General features: G+C 37.8%; 1 protein-coding gene across 1 annotated transcript in view; it reads left to right on the top strand.

Moving 5' to 3' along the window:
* Positions 1–717: 717 nt before the first annotated feature.
* The window catches only part of LOC150104407 (protein spaetzle 3-like), a 521,297-nt gene continuing 514,101 nt past the window's right edge, over positions 718–7,913 (top strand). Inside the window, exon 1 of the mRNA XM_090397031.1 lies at positions 718–789. The gene's annotated coding sequence lies outside the window, so the exon portion shown is untranslated. The remainder of the gene's footprint in view (positions 790–7,913) is intronic.

Raw genomic sequence — 7,913 nt, 5'->3', positions numbered from 1 at the left:
ATTATGGAAATGTCGACTTTTATTTTCAATAAACAAAAAAAAAAAAAAAAAAAAAAAATAAGGAATTTGATTAACTGAAATAGACTTGTTCTTTTGGGGCCTCATTATGATCTTGCGCCTAGAGCCTCAAAAAGTATAAATGCGGCCCTGTGTGTGTGTGTGTGTGTGTTTGCTTGCGTGCGTGCGTGCGTGCGCTGTCATCAAATTGCGAATAACTAGGAATCTTAGCGACATATCCGGAGAGTTTTGTATTCACTGCAAACGCACAATTATTCTGTACGGAATGCTAAGCAGGAAAGAAGTATATTGATCTACTGTGCAGTGATGCCATTAATTCAGATTTAGAATTTCACAAGCTTTCAAATTCGGAATACAAAAAAAAAAAAATTAAATTAAAAACCCTCTAATATTTTCCTCTAGCAAATGAATAGTAAAATTGATGTTTCATTCACGTACTAATTCTGTTTAATGTTCCTTGTGATTATTATTTCAGAGGGCTTCATAACTCCTTCACCATCAGCGTATCCTTACGAAAACTGCACAGAGAAAGTTAAAACAAAAGCGCCTTCTTATACTGTGCGTCAGAGGACACGGTTACGTAGGCGAGATTCTCGACCCGCTCCGAATGCCTATGTGATCGCAGATGGAATGCCTGTGCGTAATGCAGGAATGATCAATATTATGGGCTATACCATGCCAGGGAGGAAGAAACACGGAAGGTTTGATGCAGATTTTGCCAAAACACCAGGACCTGCTGCGTATGATTCCACACCTACAACGACCTATAAGGTGAGTGAGATGTGTCATCGTCATATGCTGGATTCTGTCCTCGGCGAATCTTTTTTTTTTTTTTTGCTTCCACCACGAAAGTTTGTAAACATGCATTACGTTAGTACGGTGGGTGGGTGGGTGGGCTAATGAATTTTTCTATTTGTATTAATTTCATATGTTTTATATATATTTTTTTGCTACGATAGTTCAACACAAGTTTGTATTTTAATATTTCACATTCTTTTTCTTCCTAATTACTTTAGTTTGTTTCTTAAATTTCCACGGGGTCTGACCTTATTTTTCATCTTCCGAAGGTGTGCTGTGATTTCCTCCATGAATATCTCGATTATTTTCCCCTTTCAATCCGGTATTTGTTTTTTTATTGGCCATAATACATTTTCGCTTAACTCCAGTTAGACTTTCTAATTCTCATGGATGTTAATAATGCCAATTTCCTTTCTGACTTGCTCGTTTTTAATGTTCTTCTGTGTATTCATTTCCCTGTTTTCTCACCCCCCCCACCTCGTACAGGTGGTTTCCAATCATTTTCACCTGTTTTATTTCAACACCGTTTTTCATTACTCTGCTAGTTTGGTATTTCGGTTGGTTTCTCCCTTTTTCCTTACAACAATTATTACCCATTTTCATGTTTAATTTTCCACCTTTGCTAAAAGTCGTACGCGGATCATTTCTCTCTCTCTCTCTCTCTCTCTCTCTACAGAGAGAGATTCTTGGTGACTCCTCTTTAAAGAAGCCGCTGAAATGAAAACGATTTGAAGAAAGTGAATTTGCATATATCTAAGAATTTAGAATTGTAGTGATGGGATATTATTACGATAATTTTACAATAAAAAAAAAACGTTTCTTGGAGCAGGTGTTGGGTGGGTATCATACAATCTGTGGGTGCTATAAGGGAGAGCAAGGTGAATGGTTCCCTCGCTTAACTATCGTGAAGTAGTAGTTCTGACGGAGATGAAAAAATGACCTTTAATTGTGCAGATATTATTTATTTCTAAGATTTATTCTTAAATTAAACATACTGCCACTGAATTCGAAAGTTTTATTTTACGTTTAGGCATGCGATTGCCAATACCGATCCTCTTCCTGCGCAGAGTTCGGTGAGATTTCGGTTGGGAACAGCCTTCACTGCATGCGGCGGTCAATTGCAGCAAGACAACGGAAGTTCTCGATTTGTCTGTACAAACTTTCTCAAAGGACGGCGATCCCGTTCCCGACACACCATATTAGGACCACACTTACGCCTCTTAGACAAGCAACGTGGGTTATTTTATCACTGATTAAACACTCAAGATAGCTCACCTTTCGAAACTCCAATGAGCTCTGCTAATTTCAAAATCGTGGCTCCAGCCAGACGGAAGGGCACCCACTGTAAGCCCTTTATCGAACTCCGAAAGACTTTTGTTCTTCCCATTGACCATTGCTGACCATCAGCATCACAATAGTTGCCTAGAACACGTGACGACGCACGTGACCAAGTATTTCGCATATACGCTGTGTTAGCGACGCTTACATACATCTACATCAAGTTTCTAATTCAGTGGCAGGTATGCATACGTTACATATTATATTAGGTCGAATCATTTACTTGGCGATTCGATTTTTTTTTTTTTTTTTTGAAAACAGCGTTTGAACATGTTTTAAAAATATTAAGTGTCACGGTAGCCATTTCTGGACCTAGTAGACCTTTTTTCTTCAACTGATTCTCGAATTATTCAATGTTTGTTGCATGTAAATATATGTAAATATAAATACGCTGCTTGGAAAGAAGTTAACAGACTCCCTCCATGGGAAAGTGCATCGTGTTATGTAACGAGTCATGTGTTTGTAGCCGGAATAGATTGGCGGAATATGATTCTCCCAAAATGCAACTGTGTCCTGGTGAAAGGGATTCTACAAGGGAACTCACAGAGTTTGAAAGAGGCATTGTGACAGGATGCCATGCTGCAGGCCTATCTGTTCGGCAAACCTTTAACAAGTCATGTCATACTGAGATGGAAGCGCTGGGAGTCGATTGCAAGCTATCCGCAGTGGATGACCCACCACACTTATTGAACATGACCTTAAGTTGCTACGAAAGGTAATATGTAAAAACCATCATTCATCACCCAATTGAACATAAATCTGCACGAACACTCACAACATGGGTTTCCATGATGGTACTACAATATGCAAGCTCACACATTACCTGAACCAACATGCTGCATCCTCATTTGTGTTCAATGGAACGTGAAAGCTTGGAAAGCTGTGTTATGGAATGATGAATCACGCCACATCTCTACCGAGCACATGGACGAGTGTGGGTGTGGCAGATGCCCAGTGAACTCTTACTAGAGTGCTTAACCCCAACTAAAATTCGGAGGTGGCGGTGTGATGATATTGTTCTGTTTTTCATGGTTTAGCTTCGGACCTCTGTTTGTGGTACCGCGAACATTGAACTCCTAGAGATATCTGAATATTATAGACAATACAATGCTTCCTACTTTGTGGCGTTTAACTGACCATTGTCAGCAAGACAATGCAATATGTCACAAGGCTACTGCGTGGTTTGTGGACATGAAAATCAGCACATTTGGTTGGTCTCCTGAGAGCCCTTATTTCAACCCTGTTGAACATTTGTGAGATGAACTGGAGGTCAAGGGACGTTTTCCCCTCAACTGTCCAGGATCTCATTACATGCCTTTGCTTCCTCAATGCTAACCGCCCGAAGAAAGACTTTAGTTCAATTATAGTCGCCGAATAGAGAATCTTTTGTAAGCCTGGACAGTTCCTAACTCTAACACGATAACATATCGTGTTAGAGTTAGGGACCACAAGAAGGCATCACTTGTTTGCCAGTCTTTTCACTGCATGTATTTAAAATGAGTGATAGTCGTGGGAAGCTATCTCTGATTGGCTACCGGTGGAGATCGAACTGCTCACTCATCCTCCAAAAGTTAGGGAATAAAAGAACGCCTTTTATTCCCTTATAGGGAATAAAAGGGGTCAGCGAATTTTATTTTTATTTCATTATTTACAGTTGATAGGCATTAACTGCACATACATGTGGTGTAGTGCGGATGTCATTATAACATGACGAGCTGTATATATGCGGAATGGCCCTCTCGATGAGTTCTGGATTATATGGAGGTGCCAATATAGTAATAATCATGATAGTAATAATTATTATTATTAGATTGTTTATGTCGGTTGTAATGAAAAATAATAATTATTAAACTAGATAATTGAACTAAAACCGTTCGTGTTAATACACGGTTTTACTTTAATATTGACGTGTCAAAATGCAGAGCAGCATCGATGCAAATATCGTTGCATATCTCTAACTGCTGCTAATTAATATTATAACCTTACTTCACGTTCTGTGAACGTTTCTAAATAAATGTTGATAGTTTTAAGATAAACAGCTATTGTTTTGTATTAGAAGCATTATCCCAGATTAATATTTAGGTCGCATTTTCTTTCCCAGCCTGGTCCTTCTCCTTCGTATACAATGCGCTTGAAGACAAAATTTCCACGCGACCGCACTCCTAGGCCTGCTCCCGACTCTTATTATACGGAAAAGGTCAGGATTCATCTTCCCATCATGCCTGCCTATACCATGAGGATTCGCCACTCGGAATACATCAGACCACTCTTCCTACTCCTGGACAAGGATTAAGTTTGATGACGACAAAAAGGACTAAATTGCTTTGAAACCTCGAGAAGGTGCACACGAGATAAAATTTTACTTCGTTGGTTTCTTGTAATCACATCCGATCTTGTAAAGCGCGCTTTATTGGAGCTCATGTGAGAATTGTTCTGCGATCCGTTTTTTAAATATTACTAATTAATTCCGGTGACATGTTTTTATTAATGTTTCATTTTCAATGCAGCATTTTCCTTATGGATTACACATTTTGGCCAAATTTGTTTTTAAGCCATAATATCAGGGTTACTTCGTTCCTGAATTATTGCCAAAAGTTATCTGCTAATAAATCTTGTTGCCTGGTCACGCTTTTTTTTTTGTCTATTTTTGAAGAAATAAAATAAAATTTAAATGATTTTATTTTATTTACTGTGGTAAATATATTGTGTGTGTATAAATATATCGACCACTAGATCACTGTGGACTACGAGATGGCAGCACTTGTTGGCTTTTCTTCAACGGATGACGTTTACAGTTAGTGACAGTCTTGGACCAGCTATCTGTGATTGGCTACCAGTGGAAATTCAAATGCCTTCTCACTCTCAAAAGCTGAACAGGGCTAAACTGGCCTTTCCTACTCAATATAAGGAATAAAAGATGTAAGCGGATGTATATACCGTATATGCTGTAAATGAACATTGCGGCTACAGTGTTTATTGTTCCATCCAGCGCTTTGCAGAAACGAGGTGCAGCCGAAGTGTGCTCCGTGATCGGTGTTAATTGTATTAAGGAATAGTTTCCTATTTTTATGGTGAATAAAATTTCTGCATGTATAAAGTTCAAAAAAGGATAGACAGGAAAAATAAATAAATAAATACGCCAAAGAAATCCAAAGTTTTGGGAATGTTCATTGCGTTACTGTTCACAGTGCATCAAATGTTTGTTAAAAGTGTCAAATAGCAAACAAAGATGGAAAAATTCGACGATGATGAAACTTTTCACAAATAAACATAATTTTGCAGAATGATCTTGAAACACACGAAATCAGCGTTTCTAAAAAACAAAAAATCGATAGTCATTTCGTGAAGCATCGTTTAGAGCAGTGTTTCTCAAAGTGTGGTACGCGGACCCCGGGGGTCCACGAAAGATCTTCTGGGGGGGGGGGTTCGTGGCAATTTTCGGCTATGCATCATTGACGCATGGAATAAAAATGGAATAAACTGTGTATTAAAACGGCACTAACTAATGGATCGCATGACCCCTCCCACATAAAATGCTGTATAGTAGACAATCAAAACCATATGGTGCACCGGCAACATATGGCTTTGGTTGAGTGAACGTGTTAAAACTAAGAAATATATAGTGAATGTGTTTCAGATATTATATAAGGAATTCGGTTGAAGAGAATTAGCATTTCAACTGAACTGTGGCCTTGCCTTTGTCAATTAGTAGCGCGATCTTTAGTTAATACCGCACCAATCATACGAACGTCTTCATAGCTGCTTTATCTCTACTGGCCTACCATTGCTGTCTCTTTCGAGTTCTACTTTCACTAGCCATTTGTTGAAGGACTGTTCGTTACATACGGTAATGTTTTTTAGCTTTCAAATTCTTAAGGGATTTTTAAAATGCGCAAAAGAGAGGAACATAGTAGATACAAGTAGCGGTCAGCAACATGAAAATGTTGATATTGTATCTGAATCAAATGAAATTAATGAGGGCGTGTCGTCTGACATCTCTAAAGAACCAACTAGCAAGAAGATGAGAAAACTTCGTAAGTACGATATAAATTACTTGAAATGTGGATTTTCATGGACGGGAAATGAAGAGGAACCTATTCCATTATGTGTAATTTGCGGTGAAACTTTAAAAAATGAAAGCATGAAATAATTTAAATCGCCATTTTGAATCGAAACATGATGAATGCAAGGACAACCGAATTTTTTCAAATAAACAAAAATTTAAAAGAATCTCAAAAAGTGATGTCGATCGTGTCAGGAGATGAAAATATGAAGGCTTCAGAAGCTTCATATCGTGTGTCGCTATTAATAGCAAAAAGTGGTGCAGCGGAAACAATTGGTGAAACTTTGGTCAGCCTGCAGCAAGAATAATAGCGGAAATTATGATCGGAGATAATGCGAAAAATCTTCGGATCGGATTTGTCTTTCAAATAGTACCGTTCATCGAAGAATCACTGAAATAGCTGAAAATATAAAACAAACATTGTTATCCAATATACGTAAGAGTCGTTATTATGCGCTGCAGGTAGATGAATCCGCCGACATTACAAATTTTGCAAATCTTCTAGTATTCGTTAGATACGAAAAAAATCAAAAAATTCATGACGACCTTTTATATTGCCAACCCTTGCTAGAACATACAACAGGAGAAGAAATATTCAACAGTATAAATACCTTTATGCATTAAAACAAGCTTGGTTGGAAAAGTTGTGTTGGAATAAGTAGGGACGGAGCGAAATCTATGGTCGGATCTAAAAAAGGGCTTGTTTCAAGGATTCAAGCTGTTGCACCAAATGCAAAGTCGACACACTGCTGCATACACAGGGAGGCTTTGGCTACACATATGATGTCTATAGACCTAAGAAAAGTTCTTGATGAAGCTGCAAAATTCATAAATTATATTAAAGGCCGTCCTCTAAACGCCAGACTTTTCTCTCAACTTTGCAAAGAAATGGGAAGCAACTATACACAACTTCTTTTCCATACCGATGTTCGTTGGCTTTCTCGTGGAAAAGTCCTTACTCGTTTATTTGAACTTCGGAATGAACTACAAGTTTTTCTTGATGAAAAGTTTGAATTGAAAAAGCATTTACATAATTGAAAATGGCTCAGTCAATTAGCATACCTGGCAGATATATTTACTGTATTAAATAGCCTTAATTTATCTTTGCAAGGCAAGGAAATTTCTATATTTCATGTCCAAGATAAAGTGAACGCAACGTTGGCAAAAATGAAGTTTTGGCAAAAGCGGGTTGGTAATTAAGAATTTGACGCGTTTCCATCGCTTCATGAATTGCTCTCAAGTTCAAATGAACAAATTGATGATGATGTGAAAATTACTATCATGCAGCATTTAAAAAGCTTACAAATGAATCTAGAAAAGCATTTCCCTGAATTGGACATTAATATTGAATGGATAAGATACCCTTTCAATAAAAACAAATTTATGCTAAAGGGTCTATCGTGAATAGAAGAAGAACAACTTTTAGAACTGGCTTCTGATGGTTTCCTAAAAAATAAATACAGCGAGAATACGTTATCAGCATTTTGGCTACAAATACAGAACGAATTTCCTGGATTAACAGATAAAGCTCTAAAGTTCATTTTTCTATTTCAAAGTTCATATCTGTGCGAAGTTGGATTTTCGGCCCTTGTAGATATTAAGACGAAGAATAGGAATCGCATTATAGATGTCGAACCGCATCTGAGATTGAAATTAACAACTATGGAGCCCAAATTTTGCTGAACGTTTATCCCGC

Source organism: Typopeltis vanoorti, chromosome 8, assembly GCF_054136105.1.
Source record: "Typopeltis vanoorti isolate ZY-2024b chromosome 8, IOZ_Tvanoo_1.0, whole genome shotgun sequence".
Classification (NCBI taxonomy): domain Eukaryota; kingdom Metazoa; phylum Arthropoda; class Arachnida; order Uropygi; family Thelyphonidae; genus Typopeltis; species Typopeltis vanoorti.
This window is presented reverse-complemented; position numbering and strand designations above follow the sequence as displayed.